At 38.9% G+C, this 23,710-nt stretch overlaps 1 protein-coding gene and 1 long non-coding RNA gene across 2 annotated transcripts in view; one reads left to right on the top strand and one right to left on the bottom strand.

The window, feature by feature from the left end:
* Positions 1-23,710, bottom strand: part of LOC116700285 (rho GTPase-activating protein 26) — an 84,392-nt gene that overhangs the window by 48,332 nt on the left and 12,350 nt on the right.
* LOC116700289 (uncharacterized) overlaps positions 8,874-23,710 on the top strand; it is a 15,988-nt gene continuing 1,151 nt past the window's right edge. The window contains exons 1-2 of the long non-coding RNA XR_004334619.1: positions 8,874-8,884; positions 10,293-10,295. This is a non-coding gene — a long non-coding RNA (uncharacterized LOC116700289). The remainder of the gene's footprint in view (positions 8,885-10,292; positions 10,296-23,710) is intronic.

Below are 23,710 nucleotides of genomic sequence, written 5' to 3'. Positions count from 1 at the left end.
GGCGTTTGTTTGAGAAGCAGAGTACAGCCTACTCTTTGAAGCTGCTGTGTGCATCCACAGTTCTGAAAGTCAGAAATGTCTGCACCTGGCAAAGTCATCTGTGAGATACTAGCAGTGACCCAACAACCCAGGAAAAGCTCTGCAGACATTTTAGGGTATTACTGTGTCATACTTGTTAATAATTCATTGTAAATTATTGTTTTGTTGCAGGAAAAAATCTTAAGGAGAAGGGAGTCATAATTTTGCATTTTCTAAAGCACAGGTGCAATGTTAAAGTGATAACACCAAAACCTTTAAGTATTAAACATTATTATTATTTATAACTTAGTAGTAGGACTAGTTATGTATAGATTTGGTTAAAATATCGCTTTCATTATCAAAATAAGCCACTTTATATAGTTATATTAGCAAATGAGGTTGCCCTGACAACATATACAACACAGTATAACAACACAATACTAATAGCATCAAACTTTTCAGATGTGATTTCATTGCAGTGCCCGTTTTCTATCAAGCATTTTTCACCAACCTGGGTGGCCTCAGCGTGAGTGATGTCATGCTATGTGTCCACCGAGCTACACAAAACTGTATCTCTTGCTACACCATCCTTCTCACTCTTGCTTCTCTGCTTTCTTTTTATTTTTTGCCCCCCCCCCCTTTCTCCTTCTCCTTCTCCATTGACAATTCCTCTCAGCACCTTGTGAGTGAAACGTGCCTGTTGTTAATTTCTCCACTCTCTGCCACACTCCACCTGCTCTCTTTCATAAACATCAAAGCCAGCCACAGAACAAAGTGTAGAAAAACTGTAAAACACGTACACTACACGTAAATATGCATCAGTTATCCACTTCTATTTCATTTTACTATTTCTTACATTTTGTTCTGCCAACAGCAATAGATTTCAGTTGAACATTCTGTTGCTAGTAGCAACCACTAATGGCACAGTTTCATAGCCGTTTCAGGGCGTGTGTCCGTTTTTTTCTGGCAGAAAAGCACTGGCAGGGTACTGGGGAGCACTTTGTTTTGATGATGCGCATGGGTTTTTTTTCTATGACGTACGTATGGTGATAAAGACACAACGCAGTGGGCTTTTCTGTCTAGGTTGTGATAGTTTCTGTCATATCATAGAGCTTGGGATAGACAGACGGGGCCAGATTGAGCTTCTTCTCCACTTTTAAGACACTTTGATGCAGTTATAGAATATAAACAAACAAAATGTTATTATATTTGTTCAGAAAATCTTGCCATTACAAACTTATTTTGACAATACACACACATTTTAAACAACTTTAACAGTGTCTTCAATATTCAGACACGGTGACTGCTACTCGACTGAGTGGAGATTTTGGTCTGTTAGGAACTTCTTCCTGTACAACTTTCAAATGCCTGGGCAAAGTCAGTTTAAAGAGAATCCCCTTCTCCGAGACTTGATGCTGATGTTTTTGCACCCATGAAATGCAGGGTACATCACTAATACAATATCAACTTCTTCAACAAAACTCAAATGGTTTAGGGTAGGCAAAATGTTTTGCAAGGTTTTCCCTTGAACAGCCAGAATTCTTACTAAACACAAAAGAGATTGACGCCCTGCTTGTTTTGATAGTCCATGGTTTATTGTCGGGCGGACATGAAACTGCCTCTATTAACTGAAAAACTCATTCATTCCTGTTTTTCTCAGCTCAGAAAACATCTTAAGTATTAACAGTTAGTTGTGGAGAACAAAAGCTAAAACGTTACAAACCACTTCTGATTTGGAACTTTTCCCATTTCTGCAAATATTTTACTTAAATTACTGAATATTCGTTTGAAAACCCTTCTTAAAATGTCATAAAACAGGACCAGAAGTCACCTCTAGAAATGTGAGATATACTTACATTTTACATTGTGTTTCTAGACTTTAACTTTGTGACTTTATAGCAACAAACTGTTCTCATTAAGACCAGCACAACATGACCCCTCCCTCCCTAAAAAAGACAGCCCTGGATATTGTCAGTTCATAGGTAAACAGCTGAGTCATAGTTGACCATGTTTTTTAACTTAATCAAAACAAATATCTTTAATTTAGCATTAAACTCAAGTGTATGTGGTTGTTTAAACTGACATAAATTTAAATACACCTCAAGCAGAGCAGTTTAAACATTCTGAAAACCTTTTTATTAGATGTTGCCTGGTGAAGTATCCCCTAACCTCTAATATGAAATGCTGGCTAGAGGCACATTAGGTCAGACCATTACATTTCATGTGGGCATTAAAAAGTACAGCATTTACCACAGTTTATGCACCAGTAAAATTAGCATCCAAAAGGTTCACATTGATTCTGAAAAGAAAGTGGTTAACGCGTTTAAGAGTGAGGTCATTAGAAGTTACAGTTAATTTCTATTTAGGTAAGGAGTCATTTGGTATGATGGTTTGATCTGGGAGAAGTGGGAAGTGGGTCGCCTTCAGTGTTGTGCATTAGTGCATTCTATGGTGACTTTAGAGGGTCAGTTTCACAAAAGAGCTTGTCAAAACCCTGAAATATTCTGGTGTACAAAAGAATGAAATGGTTATTTAATTGTGATGTTTTAAAGTTAGCTAACATTGTCTCAAAAGCTTAAAACTAAACTAAATAGTTTCAAGCTTTTAATGGACCATTTAGTCTTCACTTTGATTTTCTCATTTGTAACCTATGAGAATAAGGGTAATTACATTTTTCTGTGGACAATAAAGGCTGAAAATCTGCCATGTGTAAATTATGCAAGTTGCTTTTATTCTCGTCATTTTAAAATGCATGCACCTGATTCTGGATATGGTTTATATTAATTTGTGGTGTCTTGTTACAATCCATCATAAGGTAGCACATTCTACGCTATGGGCAATACTACCGGTATATTCAAATCTTGTCCTTCCTTGTGTTCAGTGCAATACAATAATTCTGAAAAAGTTACCATGACAGAAAAAAATTAACTATTATGACAGCATTATTGTTCACAGTCAGTTACTTGACAGAGTTGCTAATGATAATAATTAGTATTCACATGCCACAAGTACTTTTACTGAGTAAATTGACAAATAAACAAAAAAAGTATGACGTTTTTTCTACTTTGGAAACAATTAGTTTTAGGTTGCATCACTCAAAACGCAATAAAACTACAACTGGCAAGCATGCATTTGTGTTAAACTTACTTGCCCTTTGAGGATATCTCACTGGACATTTTGGCAAACGATGTGATGAGGTAACGCAATAAATGTTTTCTGCTCGTATGCAGATACATCATGCATGTCATATTTGCTCCCCATAGCTATGTTCCCAACTAAGCAGCATATTTAGACACAAATTCATACATGCACAAGCACACATCGGCTCAAAGGGCTCTCGACTCGCTCTGACTATGTTTCTAAATCCAAAACACATTGTTGGCCAAAATGATTCTTTAAGATCTCGTCAACACAATTACTACAAAATAAAGACAGAATTGCATGCCACAACAAGTACATTGTCCAGACAAGCTTTTGTGTAATAAAGTGTCTAACAGATGTAGCGGGCGCTAATGCCTTACCATTTATGGTACTGTAGTTATTTCATTGCAGTGATACACAAGTTCAAGCTCAAATTCAAGTTAAAACATACTCATATCTTTAATCTCTGAGGTGTGGACTGGATTACCTCTAATTGGAGCTGCCATTTGCAGACCTGTTAATACAGTATCAAACCAGTTTTGTAGAGAGATGACACACAAGTTAATGGTCGGTGTCTTAACCCTTAGGCTCCAGGGATGCCCTGACCTTGGCTATTTTCGGTCTAACTGTGGTCCATTTAGCCTATTTATATATTCATTAATATCCACAGTCCCTGTGAATGAACCACCAGACACAATTGAATTATACATTTTGCTGCCCAGCAGCATTCCATCGTTGGTATTGCTGCGTAGGTCTGTTGTTGAAGTGATAAATCAACCACTGGATGGAAAATATTTGACATGTCTTGCAAATGTAATATCAGATTTGCGGTTGAAGGGGGGAAAAAAGCCTTCCCAGATGCAAAATGCATGGATGATGCCATGCTGTCACTTCTATTTAGTGTTTGAGTCTGTGTTTGTGTGACAATGCATGTGTGTCCTTGTCCAGGCAGGAAGGAGAGTTGAGGACACTGACAGCTAAAAATAAGTGGCCTTGTTGACACTCGCCTCTCTGTCCTCTTCTTTAACACTTGTACAACAGAATTCCCCCCATTCTTATCCTTTTTACTCCCTCCTGAGCTGATGACAAAGCCCAGTGGAGACATGTACAAATACATAAACAAACTGAATGAGAAAGTGGCAACATTGCTAAAAAGATCTTTTGATCTTGTGATATTTAAACTTATTTGGAAAAGAAAATGAAGGAAGTAGGAGGAAGGAGTAAAATTATTACCCAAACTATCTGTTGTAAACAACTATGCCCGGTTAACAGACTGACTTATTGGTTAAACTTTGATGCACTACACTTTCAAAACAGCTACCCCCGTGCAATGAGAGATTATTACTGCCATTTCAGGTGCATGCACTTTTTTTGTAGGTCCAAATAAAGCGTTTTAGACAATGGAACTTCACTGTGGTAATGAAACAATGTTCCAGAACTTAGCAATTATGGCAATTTAGGACAAAAGGGCCAAAAGGTGGTCAGCATGAGGCCCAGTGGTTTCTAATTCTTAGTTTTTGCACCTGGTCACTCCTTTCTGTTTTGCCTGTCATGTGTATCAATACCGGTGAGGGGAATCCTGCTACATGCTCTGCCTGCAGCTTAACAACGACATTTGAAGGACAGGGGTTTGGATACTACTGGAATGAGGCATCCTGCTCACAAAAGCACACACTACACAAAAGGGAATCTGTAATTAACCACAACCATGCAGCAGCACTGTACAACGGCTGCTATGTGTATTAACTCACAAACACACCCACATACACAGTCGAAAGAATAGGCCTATGTGATATCAACAGGATATCCAGCAGTAGCTTGAACTCTGCAGTAGCTTTGTTCCACAAGTATGTGAATAGAAACCCTATTCATTAAGTGGGAAAACACACACACACACACACACACACACGCACGCACACACACACGCACTCGCACATCTGTGGAGACAAAGACAGATTTATGTGTCCTCATCTAATTCTTTACATGACGCAGCAGCCAAGCATGTAAAGGGAATTTGTGAAAAGACTGTAAAATCTTACTCTACAGTGATAATAGTAGAGTACAATATTTTGCGGAGAACATATAGATGTAACATTGGTTCGCACAATTTCACCTACAAAATCAATACATTCTTAATGTTATTACGTATTGTGCGTTGGCCATCGTCTCAATTGTTGCCAGTGCTCTACTCTCGTACTGGAAAAGATATTTGGATTTACAGTATACCCTCACAGATTTTAGATTTTTACACACAATACCAATATCAATAGTTGAGACTATACATAGGCCAATTTCACTTTAGTTTTTTTTTTTTTAACCATTGTCTACATTCCCACACTCTAATTTCTACACTTATATGCAGTGAACCGCTGCACTGTGGAGCCTAGTTGTGGCAAAGGACAGCAGCGCTCCAACACTAGTAGACTGAGTTGGACACAACACAGTAGAGTACAGTAAAGGAAGGTTGGATTTCCCTTCCAAATCCCTAAAGGCCTGAAAAACTGACCCAAATATCTGACAGCCAACAACCTCACCGCTAAAAGTGTTTGTGAAGAAGTAGGGAAATACACAGAAAGACAATAGCTGATTCCAAAAAGGTTAATATTGTCAAACTCAAATATCATCACTGTAGCATTGAAAGCTTGTGAGTTTGAATCTAATGTAATCTTTGCTCAGCCCCTTTCCTTCCTCATCAATAAAACAGGATTGGCTCAAGATCAACTTTAATAGTATAAAAAAAACAAATTGCCCAATGTAAGTGAACTTCATCAAGTGACCCAACAGTACATGGCCGGGCATTCCTGTTAGACAGAGAACACAAGGTCAGTTTGACGCTTAGCGGGAAGGAAACATGACTTTCATGCCCACAATAAGCACCACAAACAGGGAAAGTGTGAGGTAGAGGGCGAGGAAGTGGAGACAGCTTCTTTCAGGCGTTGCCATGGTGAGTGTAGGTTGGGGGGTGAAGCAGAGGTCAAAGGTCACCCTTCGTCTGTCCATTCTAGTCAGTCAGCTTTTTGGGAAGTGGACTGGGTTGGTTTACATCGTTAACAACATGTTCTGCCTCATTGCTCTTCTTGTGCCCACAGTGAAGCACAGTGATTAAGGTCAAATCTGGCCATGAATGTAGATTGTGTTACAGATCCACATTTCAGGTCCATCATCCGCCTGTAATAGGATCCAGCAACACAGCTGGAGAACAGTAGGGGAAAAAAAGCTCATCACCTTCCAGTAACAATATGTCCATACCATCAAATACCTTGTCCTGGAGCCCTTGTGAGCTGTGTGAAATGGGTTAATGTTTAGAGGTTAAAGGTGGATTACTAATCACAGCAGAATCAAATTCAGCCTCTGCAGTCATTGAAATAGTGTGGCGTGAGTGGTGTTCATTTTATGGTTAAATATGGTTTATGGTAAAATAGCATGCCAGTGTGTATTCCAACTGGGCACAAACAAGAAAGTCCAATTTCAAATGTTTTTGTTACGGCACAAGAAAAATCGTATCCAAGACCGTTTCAACACTGTGTAAGTTTGAGTTGGATAGAACAGCGATAACGTCATTTCAGAGATCGAAAGAAACAGTGAGAGATTGGCAGAGAAAACGGGGAGAAAAAGCAAAAAAAACATCTCAGAGTTATGTTCTATCTCATCACCTACCAACAGCTAAGCTGGCTGCCTGTCCAGTAGATATGTCATCAGGACTAGCTGCTGCCAAGATGCTTGAGACAACCACCAGGCTATGGCTAACTCACACGAACACACACACATGCCTGCGCACACGCAGAAGGCAAATGCATACATACATGAACGTGCACATTAATATGAAGACCATCTAGGGTTAAATTAGATACGTTTTGTTTTTTGTTTTTACATACTGATACTGTATGTCACATTGCTAGGCTGACCACATACTGAAAAAATTTGAGACATCTGGTTACCCTACACATTACTAATTAGAAAGCTGTATACATGAAACATCTAAAGCCACGCAAGCGACTCTGTGAGAATATACTTTGTGCACAGCAGTGCTGTGAGCTAAATGCTAAAGTCTGCATGCTAACATGCCCACAATGAAAAAAAAGGCATGCTGTTGTTTAGCAGGCAGGTATAATGTTTACCATGTTCACCATATGACCTTAACATGTTAACATTTGCTAATTATTAGAAATAAACACAAAATACAGCTGAGGTAAAATGGAAATGTCATTATTTTCGCAGATATTTGGTCATAAAGCAAAGTAATGGAAAAATAATACTCTAACCTGATTTTGGCACTATTCAAATCTATTACAATGTTGATAAATGAATAAGAGTTTACATAATTTATTAAGTTAAACGTTGGTGGCCACACACACTGTCAGAGCAAAATATTGTCTACAGTATTGAAATCTATCAGAGGTTCAAGGTGATTTCAGATACAGGACAGCCTTTTATTGGCCAAAAAGGTCCACTTCCTATTATCAGCATGGTGCCTACGAATACGCGTCCTCCAGGGGAATCCAAAACATACTCTACCACATCCACTCTAGGGGTTTCAAAATTAAAAATGGTAAGACATACACACACATCTGTACACACACACTTACACAAAGTTTCTCCATACCTCTCAATCACACACTAATTGCCGCCACTTGTATAAATATTCCTGCTGGTGGTTTAACTACAGGCTGACACACAGACCCCCACCGACTAAATGCCAGCCATTCACTGTCAGTTCTATTTTTAATTTATCCACAAAAGGCAATGAAGAAAGAAATAAGGTAATATTAAAGCCACAATTTAGTACTTACATTTGGCAGTGGTTTAAAATATTTGTCCACATTTAAAATCAGGGAATGAAACTATATGAAACTGTTCATTTTCCAGTATATTAAGTAATACATATGCCATTTGTTTTAGAAAACTGGATTAAGCCAAACTGCCTGATTTGGGTTCTTCATATTACAACTTCAAAACTCAAAACTTCCTAAACATATGTGACATGGTGACAAATCCGTTTTGTTTATATTTCCAAGAAAATTAAGAGATTACTTTTTGATTGCTTTTATAGTTACAAGGATAATGTTGTGAAAACCTTTGTGTGTTTGCCAGCAGCAGCTCCGTGGACCATAAACACTGCTTTGCTGTGATGGAACTCCCTCGCATACTCACGCACGCACGCACGCACGCACGCGCGCACGCACACACACACACATTTGGAACCACTTATAAAAACAAACATGGGCCAACACATGACACAGCATTAGGGTTGACAAAGCAGACCTATACACACACACACTGGAAACACTCCCTTTGTCTTTCTTAACAGATGGCTTTTATCACATCTGAATGTGTCAAGAGACTGAGGGGACAAGTGTTTGTGTGTACGAGAGTGTGTGTGACTGGTGTGACTGTGTGTACTGTAAAAAGTCACTGACAACTGAGACAGTCAGAACCTTTTACTTTTCCCCATACATTATTAGGTCTGACCCTTCATGGAGCAAAACAATGCACACACACACACACACACACACACACACACACACACACACACACACACACACACACACACACACACACACACACACACACACACACACACACACACACACACACACACACACACACACACACACACACACACACACACACACACACACACACACACACACACACACACACAAAAACAAGATGAAATCATCTTCTCCAAATCTCACTGACATAAAGTTAGGGTAGATCTGTGCTAGTGCATAATGCCTTTCTTTTTTCCCTGTAATAATACTTGTCTCATCAGAAACTGGCTGAATGGTGGTCAGAGGCCAACAAAGTGTTCAACAATGGCTAAATGAAGCCTGGCAACAAAAAGAGCCCTAACAATGGCACAGAGTCCTGACTAGAATAAACTGAGAGTTAGATGGTGGAGAGGGGGCAGGAAGAGTTAGGGGAAACAGGGAGAACCAAGAGGAAGACAGTCTTATAGTTTAAGTGAGGAATGGAGGGACCTGAGCTGAGAAAAGAAGAAGATGCTTACAGTTTCTGGCTGGATTTAAGGAATCAAAGTGAAAGAGGAATACAAAAGAAATGTAAGGGGTGAGAGTATATTAGGGAAAGAGAAGCCTGGAGGAAGAATAAAACATGTACCAATATTTTCAGATCATAACGATGACATACTGTTGTGCATTGCTACTGTATGCTACTTTCAAGGCATCGCCTCAAATATTGCAATGGATTTACTGTATGTGATGTCATATCCTTATTAAAAATGTTTGTTTGTGTCCTGGGCTTGTGTCAAATAGGTATCAGATTTTTTTTCCTCTTAAGCAAATAATGATGATTTTCAAAGTCAATTAATTTTATGATTTTTTTTTTGATTAAGTGATTAGGATCTGTATTTAGTTGTCTAAAATGTCACCCAGTTCTCAGAGTTCAAAGTAACATTTTTAAATTGGTTATTTGTCTCAATAATAGTCCAAACTCCAAAGATATTCAAATTTTACATAATTTACAATACATATTTAAAACAGAGAAAAGCAGCAAATTTTCATTTTGAAAAACATGGTCCTGCTTTAACAAACCTGTTATAACAAATGTCTGTATAAATGTTAAAATAGCTGACCATTCACTTAATATCTTCAACAAGACAATGAATAAAACTTTTCTGTGTTTGTGGGTCAAATTATATTACCGTCTATATAATTGTAAGATTGCCTTAATAGTTTAGAAATGATGTGGCTCTGGAAATAAAAGGGAGAAACACTGTATATCATTGAGGCTTTCACGTTCTCCCTCCTCTTGTCCCAGGCCACATAACTATTGTATCCTAGCAACAGGCACAAAGAAGCCAGGCAACCACAAGGAGCAGGAAGTTCAGTTTCTGCCTGTCTGTTTTTTAAGTCTCTCATACAGTATTTCTTCATTTGTCTACATCTATCATCTTTACTTCTTTCAATACTTTCCTCTCACTCGTTCATTATTTTCTGTTTGTAACTTGTATGCTCTGTCACACTTTTCCCCCCTACACCTACTCTCTATAACTGTCTTCCAACCTCTCTCCCACTCAGAGTTTGACACTGCCACGCCTGTTGCTGACACAGCAAACAGAGACAACCGGAGAGGTTTTTCCTCTCTTTTTTTATTTTGATTTTATTTGAAAGAGCGTCTGTGGGGTGAAATCATCCTGTGGATTGCCGGCTGCCGCTGGAAAAATCCAGAGCAGGAATGTGGGGTAATCTGACTTGGAATCCGAGTGGAGGACACTGGACCAAAAATGCCCTGCTCCAGCTAAAACCAACCTCGTAATTTGAAGGAAAACACCAAGTTTTCGGCTGGTTTTATAACATTCTTGTGAAAAACACAGGCACAGACACCACAAGTATCCATACCCAGTAGCATTTCCTCTACAGCTTTATTGGTGATGTTGAGATAGACTGTAACAAGCATTAGAAGAAAAAGAAAAGTCAAGATGGGGAAATGGGGAATGAAAAATTGGATCAGTTTATTCAGGAAACTTCTTTAGGTGAGCAACTATCATCCACTGTGTAGTGATTTTAGGGTGAAGACAGTCACTAATTATGCCACTTTGTCCTTTTTTGTTAAAGCAACACCAAAGCACTTTTCGTCTTCAGTCCCCCTACAGGTTGGAAGCGGAATTGTCCATTACCGCCTCATTCTCACTACAGATCCGGTACCTAAACTGGTAAACGGAATAGTGCGGTTATAGCCGATAGTGGTCCGCAACGCAACTGCAGGAGTGCCGTTCACCATGTTACGAGTTGATGAACCACTGAAACAATTTTGGAAACATTATGTTAAGTTACAAAAGAATATTTGGTTTTGCTTTAACTTGATTTTGTGATTGTTTAGTCTGTAAACATGAAAATTATCTGCAGACAATTTTGACACCCTATTATGATAAACAGTCTTGCCTGAAAAACTATTAAAATTGATTGGTTCAGGCTTTCTAAACATGAAGATCAAGATATTAAGTAATTAGTAATTCATTAAGTAATTTTGTTGTGATATATTTGTTGCGATATGTGGTATTTTTGCAGCAAACTGTCACACTTTGGTGAATACCTTCTGGTTTAAAAGACACCTAAGAAATTGTAACTTACCTATTTTCTGACATTTGATAGACAACACTATTATTGAATAATCGAGAAAATAATTTCTTAATTTCTAATGAAAATAATATTTGTTGCAGCCCTAAACTTGACAGATAGTCCGGTCATCTAAATAGCTTTCCATGATATGATGACCAGGAGTTAAAAACAGAGCCCAGGCTTCCTCTTCAAAACAGGAAATGTAAGAGAATTAGTGCCCTTCCCTTTACACAGTGCAGAAAACACGGGATGCTAGAAAAATACCAATATACACACATACATACATACATACATACTCTCATAGACTAGGTGAGAGACACGGAGAAGGAAACTAGAGCCAAAGGATGACAGAGCAGTTTTTCTTGTGTTGTGGCTTGTCATAGTTGTTCTGAGCTGCCTGGGAGACTCGATTGTCCCAGTTGAGGTCAATGCTGGTACAAGACAAAAAAAAATGACATTGCAATACAAACACTGGAAAAAGAACATTTAGGGTTTATCTATATGTCAAGAGGTTGTGAATCAATCATACAAAAGCAACAATGCTGAAGCAACTTTGATCAAAAATGTTTCCATCAGCTTTGGCCAAAGGCTGCATCTTCAATGTTGCAGTGTTCTCAAATAATGAACCAAAACAATTCCACTCACTACTTGAGTCTTGACTGTGTACTTGTTGACTATCGGGCACATCATCGGACCAGTATGGCAATCGTGGTGATAGGAGAAAGAGAAAAGAGAGGGTGGAAACCACACTAACCAGATTAGCACCAGTCTCCAAATAGCCTTTGTCCACTTCCTCCCCAACGCCCGACACAAACCTGACCTCTGTTCCAGACGACAACACAAACATACAGCAAAGCGCTGCCACCAACCCTCCCTGAGTGCTTAACTCTGACCCTGTGAGCTAATTTATACTAAAGGCATAGTTTACTGCTGGTTACTTTAAAGTTGAAACGGACCTTGTTTACTGTCTAACTGATTTTTTGAGTACATTGCAATCACATATGTAAGAATTATGGACATAAAAATCCCAGCATGCAAACCGAAGATTCTGAGTGTGGCGTTCATCTTTATGTAAGGGATAGGAAGTTTTTTGCCAGGTACACATCTTTAAATGTCTGTATATCAACAATTCCCCACCTGTCTCAATATCTTAACAAGTATCAACAATCACACAATCTGACTTTTCTGTTTGCATTGGCCAATAAAAAGTGCAATAGCACAGTAAGTCTTCAAGTTTCAATAAAGCCCTCAAAAATCGCTAAAATCAGAGTACCTACTCAGGAGATGTTGGCATCATGTTGACCTAAATTGGTGAAATGTATTCCAACTATAGCTAATATGTCTGCCGTGCCAGTCTTAAACGCATTACATGGTTAATGTAGTAGGCTCTATAGCGTGGCAAGGTGCTTTCTATGGATGCCAACCTCAATTACAACTAAATACTTGGATGAAAGGCCAGTGAATTAGCTGCCAACATGCTGTGAGTGCCAGTGCTGACAGTGTTGAAGATGTTTTGTACGAATGCCAGTCTCCTCCATCAAAGAAGACAGGACAGCCAATCTGAACTCAGATTCTGAGCGACATTAACCAGGTAATAAATTATCAGTCTCTAACAGGATCCGCTAAAATCCTCCCTGACCCCACTCCTTTAACTCTTCAGGGACAGACAGAGAGAAGGATTAAGACAGAAGCCAAAAAAAGAGTGAAAGTCATAGCCTAACTGAAGTAAAAATGGGAAACACAGGTTTTCAGTTGAAGGAGGGTATTATACACACACATCACATAGGCACAAAGCTATCATATAAGTGTCAATGAAGAAAAGGTCATGCCTGCATCCATACTCTATGCCACAAAGATTGATTTGCATTTTGTTCCTACTTGGATTTTGGCCCATTGGTGTGCATGATGTATAAATATGTGTGTGGTTTTTATTTTTCAAACATTCAGACCAGAAGAAGATCCAAGTAGGATTAGAAATAGAGTAAGCGTGTAAACACACTTGTGTGTAACAACCTTTTACTTTAAACTGTGTATATGAATGATAATTTTTTTTCATTTTGTTATTGTAAAGTTTGTTTAACTCAACCACTGCGGTAGGTAAATCATTGGAAGCCCTGGCCTACTGTATTCTTTATTTAAATTCCAAACGTAATGGCTTGTAAAATAGTGAAAATTGGCAGTAAAAGTGCTGCTCTGAATCAGAAACCCTTTATACAGAATATATGTGGCAAGCAGGAAAAATCTGTTGGAATAACGATAACATGCCTCTAGCTAAGAACCTACAATCTTAAAGGGGCACTATGAAGTTTTGGCCATTTTTTTGCTTAATGCTCGCCGGTTTCCTCTTTCTCTGTTCCTCCGACAATGCTTTCCGAGCTTTCTACTTTTTTGTTGCCGGCTCAGCCATGTCGATAGTGTGAAAAACTCCTTTGCTACCTTGTTAGTTGGTTCCTGAATGGGCACATGTGTACAATCCATGAAGCAATTCATAACATCGCAAGACCTGATATCACACTATACTTCCTGACGCTGGCTGAGGCCAGTGACTCGCCGGCCGAAAGTTGCAAGGCTGGTTTTTCCGCTCACAGGCGCTAGGGGGAAGGGAGACGACCACCATTCAACATGGAAAAAGTCATATAACCATTCCAATGACTCCAAAATTGTTCAGTTAAGGTCAATTAAGCTGAAAGAATTGCATTTTTCCCCTTTAACGTAAGGTCTTTTTTTTTTTTTTTTTTTTAAACTGAGCTGTTAACCGTGTCTCAGCCAAGCACTTAGGCCATGTGATTCATTTCAATGAAAACTGAGCTAGAGAAATACCTGGAGTTAAGATTATTTTAGAGCTGAAACAATTAGTCAATTAAATGATTGCTTGATTGACAGAAAATTAAGCAGCAACTAGCTTGATAATCAATTTATTCTATCAAACATTTTTCAAGCAAAACTGCATTGCATTCACTGGTGCGAGCTAATCAAAGGATGTCCTGCCGTTCTTTTTTTTTATATAAATGATAATTCACTAAATATTCACATATAATTCACTACACTATTTTCTGACATTGTATAGACAAAATAATTTATTGATTGAGAAAATAATCTGCAGATTAATTGAAAAAACAGCCTTTTCCAGCAGCCTTAAATATTTTGTTAGAATTCATACACACAGTGCAGTTTGCTATGTCAAAGTGCTACAGCAGTGCATGTTTATAGTAAAAGATTTCCCAGGCTTACAGTGGCCACCCTCTTTACTTTCTTTGTCATAGCTCTGGGAAGTTTGAAATAGGAAGCGGCAAACAAGAACAGGAAAAGGAAATGGGTTTTCCATCCAGACTGTTTTCCAGCCAGAAAAACTCAACCCATTCGCTGACAGGGGTACATTCTGTTTTATTATAGCACAAGAAATATCTCATGTTCTGTGGTGTCAAAACGTTAATTTAGAATGAATCATTAAACGCTAACATACTGAATGGACTGCTACATTCTCCGCTACACACCACTTTTGACACATAAATAACAAATCTGTCTGTTATCTATTTCCCCAGATTAAACCAATACTGACTGACCAATTACTTGCGGTCATGCCCATCAGATAATTTTCTGACAACATGTACAATTTATTTTACCAACTGCAGAGGTTTTAATTAGTAATTCATGTCAAACTATTACTGTCAAAACTCCTAATATATTAATTTCACAATAACAAACAGGAAAGCAAGAAATCCTTACATTTATAAAGGAGCAAGAAACCGCAATTGTTTAGCATTAAAAACAATAAATCAATTGATGTAACGGAGTCATTTTCTGTCAGTCAAATAAATAAATCAAACTCATCACACATTATAAAAATTTGAAAGAAAAAAAAAAAAAACTTCAAATCTACGATTTCTTTCTATGTATAATTCATACTGCAGTGCACATCAACATAGAACACAAAAGACAAAGCCTGAATCTGCTGTAAAGACACATGGGCTGGGAATACAACCAGAACTGTATGTGTGAAACAAAACACTGAGTTAGTGAACACGTACACAGTCTGAAAGGCCAACACATGGCAACCTTTAAGTTGGCCAAGGAGTTATCCACTGAGCGGATACAGAGAAGTCATCTTGTTGTGTATCCAATGCCATCTGACATTCGCCAGCCAGCCAGCCTAGCAACCCTGCACCCCCTCCCTGCACCTCATTGCCTTTATGTGTTGTGGCAGCAGAGAATTTGCTGGAGGTGTCGGGAGGTTTTTCGAGAAATCCAGCTTCAAACAGAATCCGGAAGAAGGAATAAGAAATTTCACTTTGATCTAGATGTGGAGTCTAGCCTGCTAGTCTGCCTGCCTGAACATCTTTCTTTAAACCTCTCTCTCGCTCTGGCTAATCCTCCCTTCCTCTTTCTCCCTCTCCCTAGAGGCAGAGAAACATGCCCTTAAAATTAATATTCTTTTGAATGAGCCTCAAAGTCATTCCCATTAACACCCACGCCCCCATCACCAGCACTGAAACCTTAACCTTAGCAAGCCAAACCCCACATAGGGCAAGCACCTCCAAGCTATAGTCTCCCTTTCCTCTCTTCTTCCATTATTAATCCCTTTCCTGTCAAGAAAACCAGGTTACCATTGTTACCAGGTTATAACGGCAATCCTATTAATACACCAAGGTGTGGCCATAGCTACATGGCAAACTAATGGGGCAGGTGTGTGTCTCAGCGTGAATCTGTTCCTTGTGTGCGTACTCATGCATGTGTAAGCAAGCTGTCTCCGACACCTGCTGCAGCCTGGAGCAAGCTGCTGTGAGGTTAGAAACGCAGAGAGCCAATCACTACATAATGGTCATGTAATGTTGCACTAACATTATGATGTTGTGTTACTTATATGGTTAACTCATTTAAATGAGGTAACACCACATATTGTCACAAAGTCTCTCCTAGAAGTAATTCTGTGTGATACTGTCAAGAATGAAAAAAAGGAGAGCTAGAAACAGAAGTAGCTAAAGAAGAAATCTGGCCTCTATCACCTCCGCGTGGCTAGCCATTCACAGTATGAAGTGGGTGTCAATTTCGGTTGTTGTTTTTGGACTGTTACAAAAATGGTTGGACAAGGGATGTCACAAGACCCTGCACTTTGGTACCAAGTCGGTTCCATTTCCGGGATTGCTCCGGAAGTACCACCGCTGTATTACAGTTATTATTCACAATTTTGAAATACAAGCAAGAATACCAGCCTTTGTTCTTTCATACCCGTTGCCATGTTTAACACTTTGTGTCTCTATTTCTGTCTCTTTTGACCATCTGTTTAATCCCACAATTTTTCTTCCATGCAGGAAAGGTGGCCAGATGGTGCAAATGACAATTACACCATTACCGCAATTTAACAAGTCTTGCAAATTCAACCAAATGCACTGTGAGTTGTTGTTGATAAAAGTCTTGATCAACGTAGTACTGGGCAATATGATGATATAGTACACATCAAAACAATATAAAATTTTCAGTTAGATATATTTTTCTGTATACATCTTATTGCAATGTAGACAAACCAACAGCCGAACTGCGTTACACCAATATTTACATAATTAGGAAGACGTTTTGCATTTTACATACAAGGATCTTTGAAAAGACACTGCAAGGCGTAGCCTTGATTAATAGCTGATCAAAATAAACTGTTTTAAGTCTGGATAAGAAGAAGTCATGGAACATGGAAATGCAACACAGCAAAAATGTGAATTTGTAATATTCCAACTTTCAAAGCACCAAAAATTGTCTATAATCCTCAAGCATGCTTAGGAAAATAGCCTTTCATCAGTGTAAACCACAACCAGTGACCAGTTTTTACAAAATCTTCATGAATTTATATTTAGTAAAAGTAAAATTAGGTCAAAAATTCAGACAGACATAACCCATTTGAAAGATGAGTTTGATTGACTGATCAGAGAAAAAACAGAAACTACAGCACAGAAGATTACAGCACTTAACAGTAATGGTAATAAAAGCACTACTGATAAGCTTGTGTTATACACACATATCTGATTTTATTACAGAAAATACTGAAAATGACCACTTTAACTGCCTTCCCCTCAGTCTATAAGCAGCCCTGAAGGCACCATCTTATGCTTTATTAGCACACAACACACAATTCTGTTCATTGGCTATTACATTGTGCACAGAGAGAGAATACATGTTCTGTCCTCTGAGTCTCCTTTGTTAGTGTAGCCATTACTCCCTCTTGCTCTGCCTGTCTTCACCCCGTTTCTCTTGTGTCTCCCTCTCTGTCAGGACGAATCACAGCAGCCTGTGGGATTTGCGGCAGAGTGGCTGCTGGTCGGTGGCTTGTCAGTTTAAGTCCTTCCTCTGAAGCCAGCATGCCACAGAGATGAAAGAGACACAAACGATGATAAGGTTGGAGGTTCAAAACAGAGTGAGATAACGTATGAAGTGGCACCCAAATGCACTCACGCAGAATTTGGGAGGAACAAGCTGGAAGTTTAACTTCGAAGACATGTTATACGCTTTTTGCCTCGAGTTTATGCTCCAAGAATGTCTATCTCGTCTTTATGAGTTGACAGCAAAACGGACAATATTTTATCTACAATGCAGTCACAAAACATACTACAAAATATAGGATTCTGAACATTACTAAAAACGCACTGTTGTAAGGAGGGATGTAGTCTATATCATTGATGATTTCTTCGGTGCCGCACTAAATTCCGCCGGATGCATGCAAGTCTCCATCCGCTTTGTTTGTGTTGGAATTTTAAACAAGGACTACAGTTGACTGCTCCTATAGCCTATATGTCCAATCTGAGAGCTCTCTCTCTCTCTCTCTCTCTCTCTCTCTCTCTCATGTTGTGATTGGGTTAAATAAATGCCAATAAACCTGAGCATGTTCTTCTCCCATCTAAGAATGCTATGTCGAATAGCCAGACTCTTGGATACTGAATATTGATGGATATTTCTTAACAGGATAAAAAAAAAAAAAAAAAAACTAAAACTACACACTCCACAGCCTTAATTTTAGGTACTTGTGTTTTGCAAAAAGCCTTGCAGACCTTTGACACCTTGGTCTGCAAAGAAGTACACGCAACCATAATGTGGCGGGACATAACACGCTTGACCTGAACCACCATGAACAAATGGTGTTGCTTTGTTTAGCGGAGATGAATTTCTGAATGAATGCTCCTGCTGACCACAAACCATTGCGAGAAACAACAACTTGGCTAATATAGTATATTGCAGGCAGACAGGGGGGCTAAGGCACGTGCAAAAGCTCCAAAAATAATAATAATCCTACAACACATTCATAGACATGTTAATGTGCAAACATTGAATACTGCTACTTTAATAAGCTAAAGTACAAACTCTGAAGTTGTGGGTGAAAATTAGGCAATCACCTGTCTTCATCTTATTTATACAATTACATGTAGCGCCTTATAAAGGCATCACAGAGAATTACCCCAAAGTGAATTTAGCAGAGAAGGAATTAAGAGTGTTTTTAAATGGAAGCTGACAGGGAAATACATCTCAGTCAGTGCAAGACTTCAGTGTCAATCTGTGAAATCATACTGGACAACATACAAATAAGAGGACTGGTTTACGGAGAAGCAAGGAAGGGAATTCCACTCAATTTACCATTTTCCTTGTTATTCGTTTGGTTTAGAACAGTCTGATCAATAGCCACTGAAGAAACGAATAACTCCAATTGGCTGGAAACCAGATAAAAAGTCAAACATGTGATGGTCTGTTGGCAGTGGACGGGAAACTAACTTTGTGGGACGTACATCATACAGCGAGACAAATGAGCTTTACATTATTGTGGTTTTGGGGTTTCAGTTGTGGGCCAGAAAATGTGCTTTTGTCACCATATGATCCTCTGCAGTTCCTGTGGTGAGCTTTTGATTTCCATTACACGTCTCTTGAGGTTCAGTTTACAAGATGATTTTACATGTATTTTTCAGCTATTTAAAGCAGCAGTAATAGTAATTAATTATTACATTTCCTGTACAAATGAAAATGAAGGCTGGTAAAAATAACTTTAAATATGAGAGACCAAAAAATGTGCACTATTGGAGTAATGGAAGCTATCTTTTATGTTTATGGTTTACTCCTATGCTATTTACAGTATTCACATTGCCTTGCTTGGCTGTGTATGTATGTTTCTTTTCAAAAAGAAGCCACAACAAACTTTTGGAAGGATTCTGTCCGTTTATATGAGGCTCTAAATTTAGAGTAGAGAAGATTTTCTTTGTCCAAATTCCCGACGTAATTAGAATGTTGCTTCAGCAGAGGAAATAGTGACACCACAAGAGTGATGAAATTAACAGAAACTTCCACACAAAGACTTCGTAACACTCTTAGGCACTGTAACAGTTTGAAAAAAAAAATGTAATTAAAAGATTAACCATTCATCATCAAATACAGCTGCCAGATACTGCATATGACTCACTGTTTGTCTTTTCTTAAAATTCAATTAATTGTCTGGAGGCTGTTAAAAATCCTGCACGGAATGCATAACAACATAAACATATTAAAGTTTGGTTAAACTTGAGTAGGATACAAATATGTTGTTAATATTTAGTTCTGCCCCACATCCCAGTTGAATGTACTATTATTTATTGCTTCCAAAAAGAAAACATAGAGCCATTTAATAATAATAATAGTAATAATTATTATTATTATTCTTTGAATTTTCCGCAAGGGATATTACAATGTTTTAATTCTGTGTTTATTATTATACACAGGCCTGAATTAAACACACACACGCGCTCAGTACCTATACATGCACTAATGTCAGAGTGAGGGGGCTGCCCATGGAAATGCGCCCCGAGCAGTTGGGGGTTCGGTGCCTTGCTCGAGTGCACCTTGGCAGTGCCCAGGAAGTGAACTGGCACCTCCAGCTACCAGTCCTCTGCCATACTATGGTCCATATGGGAACTTGAACCAGCAACCCTCTGGTTCCCAACGCAACTCCCTACTTACTGATCTACTGCCAACCCATTTAATGCATCCAAATGATAATACAAGTACACATTAACCCAAGATACATGCATATACTTCTCTTTAATGTCTGTAATAGTCAGGCGGTTTAAAAGCACAATAATTACTGCACCATTTATGCTCAATGAGACACCGCTTATTATTCAGCTGTTAACGCTCAGGCAGACTGAGCCAGCTCAGCCAGCTCAGCGGACAGACTACACTCAACTAAACATGCTGCTCAAAGAGTGGTAATCACTGGGCTAGATAGACCTGGCAGTAGAGAATAATTCAGAAATAGACAGCAAGTTTCTATCATCCATCAACCAGGAGTTGTTTTTCTTTTGAAAGAACAACGCGTTTCAGATGGTAAAAGCTAAAAAAAACAAAAAAAAAAACAATAGAGAACATTAAGACTCAAATTGTTAGCCAGGGATTACTAGACAAAAGTAAATCAAGATGAAAACTAATATATGAGAAAAGCGAAAACAGATTTTCTAAATCACTGCTTAAATGCATAATGAAACAATAGCTCGGAGCTTCCGCTGTCCTTGACTAAACACCGTTAAAGCAAGTCAAGTTTAAGATTATAGTTTATTTTTCAAATGCCAATTTTATTCAAGGGATATCTTGAGGTAGTTAAGGCCAGTCAATTTTATTAATTTCACAACTAAAATCCCATGCAATCATTATGATTTAGGAAAGACTCAGTCTGCATGCATGTTTTTCCCCCCACCTAACATTGTTGACACGTCTTTCAGTTTAAGCAAAGGCATTCCATTTTAAGGATTCTCTACTGTATTGAAAAACAAAACACAAGAATATTCAAATTCCAAAATTAAAAACCAGACAAATGAATATCCACAAAGTCAAATATTTAAGTCCAGCCCTACTTATTTTTGATGCAAAGCTTTTTAGCAGGAATGTAGAACAACATAACAGGGAAAGCAGTGCTCTGTCTGTTTAAATGTGACAGTGCAATCAAAACATGTTGTCCTTAAAAATCAATGAATATGGCGCCATGGTAACTCAGTTGGTAGAGCAGACGCCCATAGAGTATTTAGAGGGTTTACTCCTCAACGCAGCGGTCCCGGGTTCAATTCCGACTTGCGGTCCTTTGTTGCATGTCATTCCCCCTCTCTCTACCCCTTCCACGTCTTCTGCTGTCCTATCAAAATAAAAATGTGGAAAATGCCCTAAAAACAACTTAAACGAATGATCTCAAAATTGAACAAAATGAGATATAGATATATATAGATATAGATATAGATATAGATATATATATATATCTATATATATATAAAAATAATCATTTTGACCATAATAGTGCAGCTTTAGTTAATAATTAACACACACGCTCCTCATATACCATGCACTTTATGTTCCTAGGGTGGCAGAGCTAGCAGTGCAGAGTCACAGTAAACTGCCTAGATGCAGCTTTAACTTGCAGGACCACATCACCCACTTGACGTCTGGCCTTGAATGGAGCTTGTACTAAGCATCATCCCACCTCACTACCTCATCTAACTTTTTGCAAACATTTCCTCTTACACAGAGGTGGGGGGGGAAAGCTTCACAGGAGGTTACAAATGACACTGTACATCCCCTCCTCTATGGGTAATTTCCATATTTAACAAATCACATCCTGAAATGGCTAAGTATAACCTGACAGTCAAAACCTATGCAATTATGAGTGAAATGGTTACACTACTAAACACTGTTGGTCCACCAGAGGAGAGCCCCACCCTCTGCCACCAGCATCCACCACAAGCCACCCCATAAACATTCAGTGTTTTCTTACATGTCCTGCAGAGATGGACATACAGTAAATCCCTGTCCCCCCTCCCCCCATCCTCCAACTCTCCTGCATTAATCTTGGCTTGGCCCCCTTGACCCCAAGTCCCATCAGCGTCTCTGCAGGATGTCATCAAGACCAAAGGGCAGATTGGAAAGACCTAACATATCAATGCAAATAAAAAATATAGTTCTCAAATCCTCAGGAAAACAAAAATGTAAACGATATACAGCGGGCCTCATCCTCTAGGCCAAAGCCGGATACAGACATTAGGGCGGGCCAACCAGACGCAATAAAGGGAGCACACACCTACTAGATTATCCACACTAAGCCTGAGTTTTGGCTGGTTTTGTACTAGTAGACCTAAACCCCACACCACCCAGTGGGCTTCTCAAATGTGTGAGGGTGTGATAAAGAGCAAAGCATAAAAGGAAAGAGAGAGCGTTAACCTGGGGGATTAAATATTCTTAGCAGGGGGTTATTTTTGGATCAGGATGGGAGCTGAACGCAGACATGCACACTGTTAAATACACACTTCCTCACTCTCCATGCCAGTGGACTGTGGTTTATTTGGGTTGGCTCTGGGCAACATGGGAGACGAGTCTTCCTCTCAACCCACCCTGACAGAGACACAGAGACACAGAGACACACACACAGAGACACACACACACACACGTTGGGTAAACATCTACAATGTATATTTCCATACTATGAATGAGAATTGCCTGTCTGGGTGTGATCACATGGAAATACAGTTTTCATTATGTGTGTCTCAGAATCAGAATTGGTATCAACAATGTACCAACTGCTGGAGATTTTCTGAATCACATCATTACACTAGCCTACTGTGCTCCGGACTGATGCCCGGTATGATTACTTCACCAAAGTTGGGGTTTGCTTATGTCTCCTTATTATAAAAATAACACAACCTCTGGCAAAATGCATCACAAGGCCTGGCCAGCAAGCGGTCATGTCTGCCATGACACAGAATGAAACAATGGGAGCGCTGGAGAGAGTTATGGGCTCCTGCATTTCATTTCATTTACCTTCACTTATCCGCCTCAACATGGCCAAGTCAGGTTTCTCTGCAAGCACTTATCCTATTTTAATAACACAAAACAGAGTTAGATGGGGGAGCGGGGGGGGACAGGATGACAGAGACTGGAGGAAATAAGGACATTTCCATGTCAGGTTGACAAAAGGAAAATGAGGAGGGACAGGAAGATGAGAAAAAAGAAGGTGAAAGAGGATGATCTTAATATGTGGAAATGTGTGTATGAGGAAAGAGGAAGCAAGAGGCAGAGGAGAAGGGGAGATTAGAATCATTGTTTTGGAAGGTCAACTGTCTCCTTCAATGCCAGTCTGGCCGAACAAAATGAGAGCCATTAAGATGTATTCGCCTTTCATTCATCCCTTGTTTAAAGTATCCTGATAGCAGATTAAGCTGTGATAAAAAAAGACTTTTTCAAGGTGAAGATTGGGATGTTGACATTCAATCTTACATGGTCATCATTACCTGCTTTAACACCATGCTTCAATGCTTTTATTAAAAACATTTATGGAGGGCTTCTGCTTTCTGATAATAACCTACAATTGAACATCAAGCTTCATGATTAGTACAGTCATAGATTATGTTTCTCAAAATCCAAAATGACATTTAAAACTTTTTCACACGGGAAATTTCTCATCTTAAAAAAAAAAAAAAAAAAACTCCTGATTT

The sequence above is a fragment of the Etheostoma spectabile genome, chromosome 13 (assembly GCF_008692095.1).
Source record: "Etheostoma spectabile isolate EspeVRDwgs_2016 chromosome 13, UIUC_Espe_1.0, whole genome shotgun sequence".
In the NCBI taxonomy this organism is placed as follows: Eukaryota; Metazoa; Chordata; class Actinopteri; order Perciformes; family Percidae; genus Etheostoma; species Etheostoma spectabile.
This window is presented reverse-complemented; position numbering and strand designations above follow the sequence as displayed.